Below are 16,208 nucleotides of genomic sequence, written 5' to 3'. Positions count from 1 at the left end.
TGTTAGTGGGGCAAGCAGGGGGTGCTCACCTTGTGGTCCATGTGGGTCCTAATGCCCCAGTAAAGTGACAGGGGCACTATACTGTAAAAAGGCGCCGTCTTTCGGATGGTCATTAAAAATCCCAGGGCGTTTCTTGAAAAGAGTAGGGGTGTAACCCCGGCGTCCTGGCCAAAACTTCCCATTGGCCCTTACCAATCATGGCCTCCTAATAATTCCCTCTATGAACTGGCTTCATCACTCTGTTCTCCTCCCCACTGATTGCTGATGTGTGGTGAGTGTTCAGGCACACTATGGCTGCCGTCGCATCATCCAGGTGTATGCTGCACATTGGTGGTGGTGGAGGGGAGATCCCACTACCTGTAAAGCGCTTTGAGTGGAGTGTCCAGAAAAGCACTATATAAGTGTAAGCAATTATGAATTATTATTAATTACTTTCAGTTGTTCTTTATTTCAGAATTGTAGAAATTGGATTAAACTACCTCATATTTTTTTTAAATTACCTTTCATAGTCATAATTGGATTGAAATAGTTTTTATGGGGGAATCTGATTTATCAGTGTTCACTCATAATCCTGTAGATTATAGCTTCCAAACATTGGCTCCTCAGCCAAGCACAGACCCCAAATGTCTAAATCTGTGGTTCTTCTTGCTCTGAGCAGGATTACTAAAGCAACAACATAATCAGTAGGGTAAACCTAACCTGTCTCCCAGCTGTCTAACCCCAGCTCATATACCTTATAAGTGGATGCATGTACTGCATCAGGTTACTGCCTAGGTGTTGTCTTTGTGAGGAATTTAGGCTCCATTTCTTAATTCTTCTCAACAGGAACAGCAGCCTAGTTTTCAACTGTTGTGGCTAGGGGCCATTCCACATCTGAATCTCTGGCAGCCACACAATATGTGCACCGCAGTCACTTTAACTTGGTGACTTACAGTTGGTTATGGTTCCAATGTGCTTGATCAGGCATTATATACAGTTTATATACTGTACTTCATAAAAAGTTGTTTTATCCTTTTCTAAGAATAAGTAGTAAGAACACCACTTGCTGTTATTGTAAAAAAAATGTACTGATTTAATACCACTTGATAGTAATATTAATATATAATCATGTAACTAGGTAGCTAAAATATCAAAAGTGGATGTTCTGGAAACACTTTGACATTTGTTTGTTTTTTTAAAAAAATGTTATTGTCCTTATAGTGGCAATGGACAATGGAACACTCATGGACTGTAATGTAGAGCGCTGAACCCAGGTGGCTCAAAGTCCGATTTGTCTTTTGGTTTGTTTCTTTCATACTGTAGCTGAAATCTAAAAAAAAGTTCACTATTATTGCTTGTTGTAAACGTGATGTGTCTCTTTCAGGTTTACATCCAAATGGAGAAAATCTGTATTGTGTCTTAATCCAAATTTCAGCATCCAGTAATCAGCCAACAATCTGGCTAAATTGGCTCCGGCGTGAGAGTGTGTATCTGGATGAATTATTATAAGTGACAGTTTCGTGATTAAGGATTTCTTCACGGAATTCTTTAAGTTGAGTAGGGTTATCTTTTCAATTGCCAGTAACCGGCTTATCAATATGTTGAAACCGTACAGTACCATGACAGTGAAGACAGACGTGTTACACCTTTAAGTGAGCCAGTGATTGCTGTTTACCACGCTGTGACATGTGATTTATTATGTTATTTGTTCATTATTATTGTTGTTGTTAATAATAATAATAATAATAATAATAATAATAATAATAATAATAATAATAATAATTATTATTATTATTATTATATTTATCATAAAACCACTAACATCGACACAGGGGCTGCTGCTGTTCATAGCCTCTCATTAATTTAAAATGTGCTGAATTCTGCCACACGGCACCCCTTTGAATTTTTAATACCTTTATCACCTTTGTTTGTCCGGATGGCTGGGGTCCCACTATGAGAACATGAATGTTAATTGAACATTTAAATACTGTAATATATAAAATTAATAGCCTGATACAACCAGCTAAATACATACTGTATATCTATATCAATAAACTTGTGTTGTTTATGGCACTCAGAAACTTCTTGGCAGCAAATTCTTCAAAAATTAGGAAGCTTCATATTTTGGAAACATCATGATTGTTACACAAGGAAGTGAAACATGACAGTTTGTTACAGTTATGATCAGGAAAAAAAAGTCACAAAGAAAATAAAAACAGTTGTAGAGTTCTCCAAATTCTTCACAGTCAAGAACCGAGAGTTCAAGTAGAGAGCTGCTTTAGCATGCATAGGCTGCAAAGGAACAAGTAAAGTTTTATTCCATGCTGAAAAGGGAAGAAAAGAAATGCAATGTTTCAGGTGTGAAGAATAGAGAGTCCCAATTCAATTGCAGCCTAAACCTTCCCCTACACACCCTCCCCCCGCTGTGATTAGGTATTACACATAGAAAGCACTGAAAGCACTCCAAGGAACAACTTGTTAAAAGTATAACTTGCTTTTTGGCCGCGATTAAACGTAGACCTTTTCCACACACTTCAATGCATGCTTCAGTGGCCTTTTTAATGCCACTTTAATATTCTAGATTATAATTATAAAATATATATATACGATTTTGTTTAAGGCTTGTTTTTAACCCCTGCCGTTGACAGTATCCATGTTTTGCAAACTTTTTCATGTTCATTATTAATATTATCTCTTGTCCAGAATTTTTTCCAGGATTTTCAATCCATGTTCCAGAAGTTTTATTCCTCTATCGTTTTTACACTCCATTGGGTCTCCTTTCTCCTTGTAGATGGTAACCATACTGCTTTTTGTCCATTCTTCTGGAATTCTCTCTTCCTTTGCAATATTGTTTAGCAATCTCGTCAGCCACTGAATCCCCTCTTCATCGAGGTTCTTAAAGTGTTCTGCTGCTATTCCTGATGGTCCAGTTGCTTTGCCCACTTTCATCTCTTTGATAGCTTCTGTCACTTCCTTTACTGAAATTTCTTGGATTGGTCCACACACTACGTCTGCCTCCACTAGGTTCTCCCTCTCATTTTCTACATTTAACAGATTTTTGAAGTACTCCAGCCATCTTTGCTTGATCTGTTCTTCTTTAATCAAGACTCTGCCTTCTCCATCCTTGAGTACCGCCACCCGGATAATATCTTTTTTCTGTCTATGTTTAGCAATCTTGTAGATTTGGTCCTCTCCTTCCTTTGTTTCAAGTTTCTCATACCATTCTTTCCAGGCTCTTTCCTTTGCTCTTGCTACACTTCTTTTTGCTACCTTCTTTAGTCTCTTATATTCTTGTAATTCTCCAGTGCCATCTTTCAGTGCCTTGTATGCTTTTTTCTTTTCCTTCAGTGTTTCCTGAACTTCCATATCCCACCACCACTCTTCATTTTCCCTCGGTCTGCCTCCTCTTGTCTTTCCACAAACCCTGGTAGCTGCCTCTTCTAGGATGTGGCTCATCTCAGTCCACTCTTCTTCAACTGAAGGCTCCTCTGTTTCCTCTGTGTTGTTTTTCATTTCTTTCACCAGCCTGTTGAAATCTACTTTGTTTTCTCTCAGTTTCCACACTTTTGTTCGTGCTGGGTGTTTCCTCTGCCTTATTCTTCGCTCCTTCAATATTGTGATGTCCATCACCAGTAGCCTGTGTTGTCTGGTAACAGCCTCATAGGGCAGGACTTTAGCATCTTGGACTTTCGCTCTATCAATTCTTCTCACTAATATGTAATCTATTTGGGTATCATGGCCTCCACTCCTGTATGTCACCTTTTGCTCATAATTCTTTGTGAACCCTGTGTTCACTGAAAACAATTCAAGAGCTTTAGAGACGTTATGCTCCTGTTATTATTGTGCTCAACTACCAAAATGTTCCTTTAGTTGTAAAATTCTATATTAAGCAAATTTAAGTATGCACAATAGAGAGATTAAATAAAACAATCGTTTCACTAACAACTAATGCACCACAAGTGCCACCCCAACCTGCAGTATGGGGTTTACCACGCATTTTGACATTTGAATGTCGCATCATCCAAGATGCACACTGATGGAGTGTCCTCATTGCCTGTGAAGCGCTTTAAGTGGTGTGTCCAGAAAAGCACTATGTAAGTGTTGTTGTTGTTATTATTATAATTATTATTATTATTGGAGAAATGGTGACATTAATAGGAAAAAATGAAGAAGATGATCCTCCAAAAACCACACTAGTAAGAGCCATTTTACACTCTGAGTGCATTGCTGGAGAGCTTTTGTTTTTCCATCTTTTATTTAACCAGATGGTTTAAAATAGAGAAAACATTCTCACAGTTAACACCTTAAGAAGACCCATATATATATATATCTCAACCCATGTGTTTAGAAGTTTTTCTTTTACTGATAAAACTTAAATGCTCTGGAACTTGTTTCATACCTAAAACTGTAGAAAGTTATTTAAATCTTTGTTCTGTACTAATTTACGTACCATTTTATCTTCTGGGTTCATCTATTCATGAACTTCATGCCTTCATAAAAACAAACCATGATGGCCTTTTTGAAAGATATTCATATTTTTGGAATATAAAAGATGAATAGTGATTGATTCCTAACAGACCTCAGAGACAATTTACTGGGCAATGCAGAGAATTATGCACCAGAATTATGTTTGTAACATATCAGATCTTATAGTGGTACAGGAATCCTTAGTAGGTAAAAACAAATGCCCACTTCATTCATATAGTGTATAGAAAATGTTTTTTTAAAGGCTTTTCCAATATTTCATATATTTGAAACCGAAAATGTGTTAGATCCTAATATAAGTCCTAATAATAGTTAACCTGGTGAAACAAATGACACAAAACACTGGACCTTTATTTATCCTCAAATGATGCAACATTCAATATCCATGTGAGACAAAGTATGTGAACTTTTAGATTCAGTAACTGGTGGCTCCTCCTTGAGCAGCAGTGATTGAAACTAAGTATTTCCTATAACTGTTGATCAGTTTCTCACCACCAGTTGGCCCATTCCTTCTTACAGAACTCTTTCAGCTGTGACATTTCAGGGCTACCTTGCATGGACAATTTACTTCAGGTTCTGCCTCAACATTTTGATGATTTTAGATGTTCTGCAGTCATTCTTTTGTAGATCTGATTATATATTTAGAATGGTTGTGTTTCTGCAAGACCTACTTTCTATTAAGCTTTGGGACACTTCGGGTCACAGAAGGTTTGACATTCTCTTTTAGAATCTTTTGATACAATGCAGAAGTCATGCTTGAGTCAATGATGGCAAGCTGTTGAGGTACTAGGGCAGTAAAGCTGCCTAAACTAACACACTACCACCACCATGCTTGATGATTGGACAGAGGACCTTCTGTTTGAACCCAATGTTTGGTTTTCACCAAAAATAACATTTCTCCTTAAGGCCAAAGAGTTCTCTTTGATTTGTCTTTTCCAGAGAATATTGTTTCAGAACACTTGTGGATCATCTATTGTATATCTATGTATCTATTGTATATATTATTTATATCTATTGTTATCTGTATATTTACATCTGCTGTGCTCTCATTGGGCGAACAGGTAGCAGTGTTCTTTTTTGAAGAGCAGTTTTCTCATAATAAGGGAACAAGTAAAGTTTATTTCATGCTGAAAAGAGAAGAAAAGAAACACAACATTTTGGCTGTGGAGCATTCTTCAGGTGTGATACCTCCTAAACCAAATTGTTGTGTTTCTTCTCTTTTCAGCATGGAATAAACCTTTACTTGTTCCCATGTAGCCTGTGCATGCTGATACAGCTACCTACTTGAATTCCTTCTCATAATAAGGTTCATAAACAGTCAAATCAGCTAAGGTGAGAGTGGCCTGCAGTTCCTTGGATCTTACTCTTGGGTCCTTTATAACTTCCTTGATGATCTTACCATTTGTTCTTGGAGAAATATACAGTAGGTAGGATGACCACTTCTGGATACAGTGCCTGTAATCTTGAAAACAGTAGCACAGATACAACAAGTAGGGAATACCCCCTGTTGTACAATAACAATTTACAAGAAACTGGATAAGAAATCGAACAAGCTTTTTAAGTAAAGAAAAATTCACCCTGCATTAGAAGGCATTATGGTATAGTCCCTTGTTTTTCTATGTATCTTGTGAACCGCAACTAGTCATCTGAACCACTGAGTCTGGTGACATTAAACAGCCGTGAAAGGCCAGAGTTCTAATAGTAGAACCGAGATTGTTGTGTGCAGCTCTCATAAAATGGAGATAAAGGACATGTCAGATTAATCTTATACTGCAAATGCACAAGACATATTTTTGGATTTTAAATGGAAAAGGTTATAGGGAGTTGTAGGTGTATTACATATAAAATTCCATCCTACGTTTACGTGGCTGGAGTCAGTTGTGCAGTAGTTGACCACAAAAAGGATAGTGTGCTGTTATCAGGTTTTAGCATCTATTGCACTTAGGGACAGACTAATTTCTGTAGTTTTGAAGATCAAGATTGTCAACTACACAGCCAGTCAGGATTTGCCCAATAATAACCATTTCCAGTGTTAATTGTGGCATGCTTTTGTGATTTTTAACAGTCATTTTAATCTTAGAACCATTATCAGAATTCCACGTACTTCTAGAAAACAAGTTACAGCAATCATGCTCCTTTACTTGAAGAACATGGGACAAGGCAGGATACTACTCTGTTACAAAGCACACAGACATGGAAGAACAATGTAGAGATGCTGATAGCTCTCATCAGAATGGCTTTGAAAAATTCATGTGGACATGGGGAGAATGTGCAAACCCTACATGGAAGACACCTGTTTGGAATTGAACACAAGACTCAAGAGACAGCTGTACTAACAGCCACGCCACTGTACCATCCTCAGTTCGACTTTCCCATTTCTTATTTCCCAAGTGTGATGTGTTCAGGTTATCTGTAAAGACATGGTAATCTGTTATTGATTTTGTTGTTTGTGGAGATAAATATTATAGATGTGAGATGTTCATGTCCATGAGATGTTCATGATCTGTATAAATTATTACAGTTCTCTCATATAGGAAGAGGAAGAACTGCAACTTTGTGGATTGTGACATTTGTAGATTGAAACATCTCCAAAGCACTTGGATAAATTCTAAATTGTCTATTTCTTGTTACTGTTTTAATTTAAGACTACAAAATATTTGGCCAAATAGCCACTTCCACTTCATGAACAACACAATGTTCTTTTGAGTGCTTCTTCAGATTGTTTTTCAAAGCTAGCGGAGGTTTCTGCTCGGCACAAATTAGAACAGACAGCTTTGACTCTGAGGAGGAGTAATTAAATCTTCAGTACAGAGACCACAAAATGTATTTTTGTTACTCTCAGCACTGTAGTTTCTTTGTAGTACCACACTTTTAAGGTCTTATTCTGTTTTAGCTCTGCTTTTCCTCTGCATGCCTATTCAAAGACGTCTATGTCCTGTATGGATGGTGGTTGTTAAGAATGTCTAAAGTAATCATTTAAAAACCTGGATAAAAAAGAAGCCAGTATGTGAAAAGGGTGGGGTATCTGTCTCAAGTATTATTCATATACAGTTATGAATCAAAGATTCATAACTAAATATATTTTTATCAAAAGTAAAAATGAAACTTGTTGCTTTCCAATCTGTTTTAAGGACAAGGTGACAACAGTTGAATTTGATACCCTCTAAGTGGCAGATTACTTTTCTGCCCTCTTAAAGTAGAGTACCAGTCAAAAGTTTGTGTACACCTGCTTGAAACTAGGTTTTACATGATTATCTGTGCTTTAAACTGTATAAACGTGTCTATAAACACTTAATATTTAATTACATGATATGTGTACTTATAATCTTAAGTGAACTGCATTAAAAATGTTAATTTTGAAGCCCAGGTTAATTAAAAGTCAGAAGTGTGTATAACATGGTATTAGAACACTAAAAGAATTTAAAAATTGTCTTTGTTATTTGTTCTCACAGTTAACTAGCATTTTACCTCATTTACCTTTTGTCACCTATTATTGGTAAACAGGTGAGGGTCTACGATTACTATAAATATAGGGAGCATGGGCAGAAGTTTGTAATTCCTGAATGAACATGGCACAGTTTGCTCAGTTAAGCAAGGAAAAAAGACAGTCTATAATTACTTTAGGAAATGAAGGTCAATCATTAAGGCAATTAGCAAGGACATTGCAAGTGTCAGTAACTCCTGTGGCCAAGACTATCACACCATATGAAGAAACTGGCACTCATAAGGACAGTAAAAGGTCAGGCAAAAATCAAAATCAAAGAATACCTTCATTAGAGTCACAAGTCTGTGAACCCGGTGACTAACTGCCCCCAAAATACAAGCTGAGCTCAATGCAACTAGAAATACAGATGTTTCAGCATCAACTGTTCAGAGGAGGTTGCTTGAAGCTGGCCTCAAAGTCTCTTCCTCTTATTCTGCACTCTCTACAATGGTTTCTTTGCAGCAATTCTTCCTTGTAGGCCATATGGAATATATAATAATGTATTATATTATACATTATTACATTATTATTTGGCAGATTGCTTTATCATGAGTAAGCTACTTTTAATATTCCAACTTACAACATTTGTTTACTTAAACTTTCATTACACTTGACCTGATTGGTGATGCTCATAGTAAGAATCTAAACATATGTCTATGTCAAAGTTTTTATAAAAATGATCAGATCAAGAAGATTGTTTGATTTTTTTACAGCAGTTTTTCAGTCAGTATTAGGAAACCCAGATTCATAGTCATAAAGCCGCAAAACATTTAATTAGCACTCTTCCCCTTTTAAACGGGGAAAGTCATTCACTGAAAACTTGTAAAATGCTCAGACCAATTTCTTAGCAGAAAGCCAATCAGTATTCAAATGGTATTGCACCAGTAGTGCTCCGTTATTGTCTCGTGACAAGGTGTCATTTTCAGACTGCAGTTCTATAATTTAGATGGCACTGCAATGTCTATAATTAACAGAGCCGGCAGCAACTCATGTAGATCAGATTAATGCACACGAGTGGGTGATGGGAAGTGTTTAGTGGATTCTGAGGTCAGATTGTTTAGAACCTGGATGTAGAGAGGACTGATTCGCCTGGCTTTGTCAGTTCACCCTACCCTTCCCCTAGCCCAAAACATTCTGTAATAAAATAGAGCAGTACCACTCTCTATATAAGGACATCTCCCATGGTTTTCCTGATGAGATGGTTGGGGAATCTGATGTTGTGGCTCCAGTAATTCCTTAGGTTTGATCTTTTACTTGTAATTGGATACATAAAGCCTTTTAGAGCTGTTGGCATTCCTGTGCCTCAGAAAGCCATATTATAGATGTAGACCCATAAATTGTTTACTGTTGTTCGAAATTCTGACCATTGACTTTTTTATTCTTTTAATGGTTCTGTATAGTTTTTTTAAAATTGATAGATAATGCCTCAAAACGATAACAATACCATTGTTACATACTGTAACTCCCTTAATCCTGCGCATTAGGGATTTCCAAAGCAGTTTGTAATCTAAGAATCTCTTCATGTGCCATCGTCTAGTTTCATCTGTCATCTGAAGGCTCCTATTTCCAGCTGTCAAATTCATTGCATTGGGATTTTCACATTCCACTGCTTCTGGGCCAGATATGAAGCAGAGTAAAATATGCACACTTGTTCTGCTCTTATAAGCAGAATGTTAGGATCTCCCAAGTCGATCCTCTTGGTAAAAAATAGTTAGCCCATAATGCAGGATGATCTTTACAGCTTAAAGGAGCAACTTAATCAAACCCTGTAGGACCACGAGTGGCCCTGATATCAAATCAAATCAAAGTTTATTTATCAAGTGCACAACAATACAGCGTGCAGCAGTAGTTGCTGGCAATGGAATGTCTTTTCCGTGAGCTCACAAGAATCACAAGAATCACAAGAATCACAAAAACACAAAATCACAGAATTGAGGTTGTGAAAATAAGGTTACATAATTATAGATGTAATAGAAATTAAATAAAACTCAATATGAGTAGAGCTGCTATGTGTCCATGGTGTATGCAATATATACAAGTAGTGCAGTTATGCTGAAAACAGTGAAAACTGTGTGTCCATGTAGCCATTACAGGTGATTTGCTAAAGGAGCTGCAGGTTGGCTATTTAGCAGTCTTATTGCATGGAGGTAGAAGCTGTTCCGTAGTCTGTTGGACTTGGACCAAATAGTTTGGTACCGTTTACCGGATGGTAGGAAGGAAAACAGTTTGTGACTGGGATGACTGGAGTCCTTGAGAATGGACCTGGCCTTCTTCAGACATCTAGCTGAGTAGATATCCTGGATGTTTGGTAGCTCACAGCTGGTAATGAGCTGTGCTGACTTCACCACTCTCTGCAGTACTTTGCGATCCCGGGTGGAGCAGTTCCCATACCAGGCAGTGATGCCACCAGTCAGGATCCTCTCAATTGTAAACCTGTAGAAGTTGGCCTGGATATGTGATGGCATGCCAAACCTCTTTAGCCTACGGAGAAAGAATAGGCACCTCCGTGCTGTTTTGACCACGGTGTTGGTGTGGTGGGTCCAGGTTAAGTCCTCTGAGATGTTAACTCCCAGGAACTTAAAACTGCTGATCCTCTCCACTGCAGTCCCATTGATGTAGGTAGGTGTGTGATATCCTCCCTGGTGTTTTCTATAGTCCACAATTATCTCCTTAGTCTTTCTGATGTTCAGAGAGAGGTTGTAATACAGCCTACAACAGATACTGGGAGTTTTTACAATTAAAACAAGTTTATTTGTCAGTTTGCCTGGGTCCCTGTGTTTGCAGGATTTTCACAGCTGACCTTGAGATTGATGGTTTGGATTGAGACTGTGTAGCTGTTCATCCAAGGTTGGTAGAGCAAAGGAATATAGCTAAACTGAGTGAGAGCCAGTGGGGCAGATTTTACTACGATCAAATGAATTGTTAGAAAGTTTTTTTCTTTTATTTGCAGTGTGTGGTGGAGCAACTTGATTGTTTACAAAGTGTGCAGAAGTTAGAAGCATGATTTTAAGATTCGTTTTATCTGCTCTGAATGTTCCGATGACTGTGATATCAAGCTACAAGACTGCAGAAAAACAAAACATTTCCATTCATTCATTAAACCTAAATCAGAAGGTAATTGTTATTAAGAGATAATGTAATTATGGCTTTGGGCTGAGTTAAAAAATCTAAAATGCAAAATATATTTGAACCCATAATATGTAAGCATTTTTCTGTAATTTTTTTGTAATTGTATGTAATGTAGCATTTTGTATTTTTTGTTTACTTTCAAGTTTTACATTGAATAGCCCATAAACTAATTCTGCCTACCCACTGACACTAACTTTGCGTCTCCATGTGGTTTTGTTTGGCACAATTAGTGAATTACAGTACCTTGAGTTAGATAGCATAAACATTTTATTTTAAAACAAATGTATCTTTTTAATTAACTGCTATATTTGAGAAACAACATGTTCAAAGGTGCAAATTCTTCTACACAAAATGTGATTTGTTGCAAACTAATGCAGAATGAAAAGCAGTGGAAAATGCAAGACTTGGTAAACTTCTGGATGTGATTTTTTAGTGTGCAAGATTCACTCATACTAAGACCTGTGGTCCTTTGAGCTCATCTGTGCTTTTTTTAAGTCAGATTAACAATAGCTCTTGTAACTAGAGTCACAAATCTAAAATGGCCATTGGTCTTTCCTGAGAAGTTGTTGATGTGTGGAAGCTGCTGACAGTAAACACTGTTAAGCATTGGCTGCAATTCAGAATTGTATCTTATTAATTTAAGGACATACGAGCTGTCAGTGTTGCTGTTCCAATGCTTGTAAAATAATAATGAAGTCTTGAAACAGACCTCTGTTGGTGTGCTTTACACAACGGCCTCAGTCTGGGTTTCAGCTGGGGAATGTTGTCTGCAGTCAGATTGTTACAGATTTCAGCTTTGTGTGAGCTCTGACAGCCTCCAGCAAACTGCACTGAAGGACAAAGCTTGCCACAAGAACGTGCCAGGTCAGGAAGATGGTACCATGGAGACATGGCTTAATGATACATTAACTCAGGTTGGGGAGCTAAGGTACGCTATTCTCTGTGTTGGATGTGAGTTTGAGTGAATAATGAATGGACAAGTTTGTCTTTCCTGTCGAGTTCTCATTCTCTAGTTTTCTTGCTTGTTTATTGAAAAGTGTTGATGTTTTTCTACTTTCTTACCATATAACACTTCACTTAAGGTATGTTTACAATTTCAGAAGGTTTTCCTTCTAAAATAAACATCCTCATAAAAGATTCATTCTTAAATTGTGGGTAGTAAGTAATGTAGGTAATCCATGTATGTAGAGAAGTGATTAATGGATAGAAAACAGATGATAGATAAGGGGTCGGTGCTCGAATTGAGGTGATTAATTATTGGAGTACTGCTGGGATCTTTATTAGGTCCATTGTTCTTCTTAATTTATGTCAGTGACTTAGATCGTGTTCTTAGGCAATAACAAAGGGCAAGAATTAGCAAATATTGAAGGATCTGCAAAGGAAGACAAAAAAGCCATCAATAAATTAATGTGCAGTGTTACATGCAGGTAGCAAAAACTCTATGGCAATCTGAAAGTCACCTGGTAGCTTCAGTTTAACATTGATTTAATCTATTCTTTGTTTCATATCATGCTTTGTTTATTATTAATTTACTTTTATTTCTGCTTATAGTTAAAAACAAACCATGAAGGGTTCTGAAGGGACCCAGTGGGACTTCCACAATAGACCTGCACTTAATGTAGATCTTGAATGTTCATTACTAAAAATTGTTAGTAGATTGTTTTGATAGTCTATATACAGAAGTTGGAAACTGTCTATAGAGTTAGAAATTGTCCTGTATGTTTCTGAGGTTTAGAAGTAGAAAGTAGAAAAATATTAAAATATTAAAATTGGATTGATAAGAATGAGCCCAGCAAAGGCTTGAAGAGCCAGCAGAAGAACTGAGACTCCTAGGTGGATAGTGGGATGTAACATGCTTCCAGGCTAGGGCAGTCTGCCTTTTAGTTCAAGCAGAAAACATTTCTTGTGTTACATAATCTAAATGCTCTATGATTCTTTTTTAATGTTTTTGAATTAAATTATATAATACATTTCATAAAAAGCTGTGTTTCTGTGATTCTTTAGAATATTTTCTTGATCCATATTCCCTATAGTGCTTTGAGAGGGAGAATGAATATTACAGTGAAAATTCAAATGAACAAAAGAGCAGATTCATGTTAAATTGTGATAAAAAGAAAAGCAGAACTATTTAATGTTTTTAAGTTATAGTGTTTGATCTTGAGCCCTGGCAACTGTTTGGTTTATCTGTAGTTCTATTTAGCGAGAAATTACTGATTTCTGTCTCTAGCCCAAATTAAATCTTTACATCCAGACCTGTGCAGCCCACATCATAGGCCAATCAGATGGATACTGCTCTTTAATCCCTTAAATTTAGCTAAGAAAATAACTTGACAGCACAAAAATATGCTGTCTTGCTAGGTCATTCCTATTTCATTAAGCATTTGTTACAAAATTAGTCAAAACTCAGTTATTTACTCAGAAATCAGTTAGAAATCATTACAGTATGCACTTCAGCATTTAACTAAAATTTTAAATATATGAAACTATTACTATTACCAATAGTAGCTTGTGTACAATTTGTGTTCAGTCTTCGTTAGTACAGATGAAACTGAGATATATTCCTTAGACATTAATATTTGTTTAGATTTTTCCTCAAATTTTCCTTTTTCCAGTTTGGATTTCAAAATTGCTTTGATATATAATGCTTAGATACAGATATCTTTTCTTTCATGGAGTTTTCTTTTGTCTTTTACTGTACATCTGTGGGTATTTACAAAGAACTAGGGAATAAGTAAAGGTTTATTCCATGTTGAAAAGAGAAGAAAAGAAGCACAACATTTTGCCTGTGGAGCCTTCTTCATGGTGTGGGTCCACAACCAAAACGTTGTTTCTTTTCTTCTCTTTTCAGCATAGAATAAACATTTACTTGTTCTTTGCAGCCTATGCCTGCTGATAAAGCTACCTACTTGAAGTACGTTACAAAGAACAAACCACCTTGGGTTTTTTGGTTTAACATACCCCATATCACAAGTCCTCTTCTTTAACCCTTAGGTTTAATTGTCTAATGCTGCCTTCTTGAAAATTATTTCATGACCTCTTTGGCTGTCTGAATGTTAAGTGTTGAATTTCTTTCTGCTGATCTTATCATGTTTTTTAGCTACTGTGTCACTGTATAGTGGGAACCCAGCTGCAAAGCTTAGAAATGAATCTTAAATGTTCCATTCTTTAGGGGTTTGGCTTTTTATTGTTACTGTACTAATGTCTATAGTCTTGATAAAATGAAGTTAGTACTTGTCCTAACAGAGGTATATGGAATTAGTAAGACTAGATACTGTATTTTATGAGTACTGGTATAAATGTGAAAGTTAAATATAATTAAAAGATATAATGCAGACTTAATTTTAAATTTCTATTGAAGAACAGATTTCCGTTGGATCCTGATTCACTCAGTAGTTTTTCTCTCATATATATTTTCACAAGCAATATTGATTTACAATAAAAACTGATTTGGGTAGTAATTGGCTATTCCAAAATGAAGAGGGACAAATATTACTTTCTAAATAACAGTAAAATCAAAAATGTTCTAATAATTCCTATGAGTATAAAAGAAATGCATTTATTTTAAGCATTGAAATATTGTGATGTATTTAATTGACATACAACATGATGCATCTTCTCATTTGGTGCTATGCATGAATGCTACAAAAACATTTTTATACCCTGTTTTTAAAAACTAAGCACAAAACTTAAATGAAATGCCTGTTAACATGTTCTACTTGTTCTACTCGACTTTTGTTAACCAAACCACTTTTCTGTCTCAGTAGGGTCATTTACCCTGTGGGCTTAGATTTAATATTTCCTTTGCTAAAGCAGCTAGATGCTCATCAAATCTTCTTCAGAACAGAGGGGAGCATCTGTTCCAGGCCATGTTTCTCATATTGATCTGGTTCAGCGTTGACTGGCTAATGGACCTCGGCTTTCTAGGTTGAGTCTTGGCCATCTGCTCAGGGTCTAATAGCAGTGGGGTAGCCTGCCCATGTCGACAAAATCATCTAATCTGAATCCTTCAGTAAAATCATGTCTGAGCCTTTGCTGTTTTAGTCTGTGTTCTCGATAAGGTTGTGAAATTCAGTGGCATGACCAGCCCTGATTCCTATAGATATATTGTATTTGGTTTTATTCCATCACACACTGCTACAGAGTAGCTTGTGAAACTGCTTTTCCCAATAGATTGAGGTTTTTGTTGCTGAAGCCGTCTTTTTGAGTGTAGCTTTACTCAAAAGGTTTTTAATACTTTGAGTATTGCAGTTTCACTTGGAGCAGAAAAAACATTTCACTCAATTTTTTTTCAGGTGCCATAGTATATAGGGATACTATAAAGCATCAGATTTGGAGTAAGCCAAATTAAACAAGCACTGTTAGTGTAGCTTAGGGCTGTAATTAACTTTATAGTTACTTGCTTTGTCTTTATTCTTTACCCTTGTGTCTTCAGTTGCTTATTTCTAAATAGGGTTTTACTTTTTATAAGTGTCTTGGTCAGTGTATATTAACCCAGAATCAAGATTTTGGTAACTTGGGACAGAAACTTTTTTCCTATTTCATTGACTCAAATACAGGGTAGGCAAATATTTTACAATGATATGAAAGGAAATCCATTTCCAGATATGGTGTACATTTGCTGCCTTCTTTTACAAACACATTGCTCCTATCTATTTTAACTTACTGAGTACTTTTTAATCTTTAGTGTTGGTCTAAAGTTTGACTCCAGCCTATTGGCATACCTATGCTGTACCATATCATCTTTAAAAAATCAAGAGTAATGATCAGGAATACTTCTAGTTATTTTTTTAGGAGGCATAAATTCATTATTTCTAGGACAAGTAGTATCACTCAAATACATTTCTTTTACCTTTAAAACTTGAAATTGTCGTTATCAACTACAGCTTAGTTTTTCAATATAGTGTCAATGGGACGGAGTTGAGGTATTCTCCTTAAGCTTTGCTGTTTTCAGTCACTAAAGTGTTCTAATTGTAAGATTCTAAAAAGAATAATTAAGTATTAAACTTATGCAAATGTATTCAAGATTTTATGTAAAAAATGAAAAAAACACTTTAAAAAGAAAGTACAAAATAATTGAAGTAATGAACTACTAACACCACAGTTCAGACTGTTCACACAGGACATTAAGTAG

The 16,208-nt window shown here is 36.2% G+C and overlaps 1 protein-coding gene across 5 annotated transcripts in view; it reads left to right on the top strand.

Annotated features, from left to right (window-relative positions):
• Positions 1–16,208, top strand: part of map3k13 (mitogen-activated protein kinase kinase kinase 13) — an 89,729-nt gene that overhangs the window by 11,262 nt on the left and 62,259 nt on the right. The gene's annotated exons all lie outside the window — the stretch shown is intronic.

Source organism: Lepisosteus oculatus, chromosome 12 (genome assembly GCF_040954835.1).
Source record: "Lepisosteus oculatus isolate fLepOcu1 chromosome 12, fLepOcu1.hap2, whole genome shotgun sequence".
NCBI classification, from domain to species: Eukaryota; Metazoa; Chordata; class Actinopteri; order Semionotiformes; family Lepisosteidae; genus Lepisosteus; species Lepisosteus oculatus.
The sequence above is the reverse complement of the archived record's forward strand: the minus strand, read 5'-3'. Positions and strand labels throughout refer to the sequence as shown.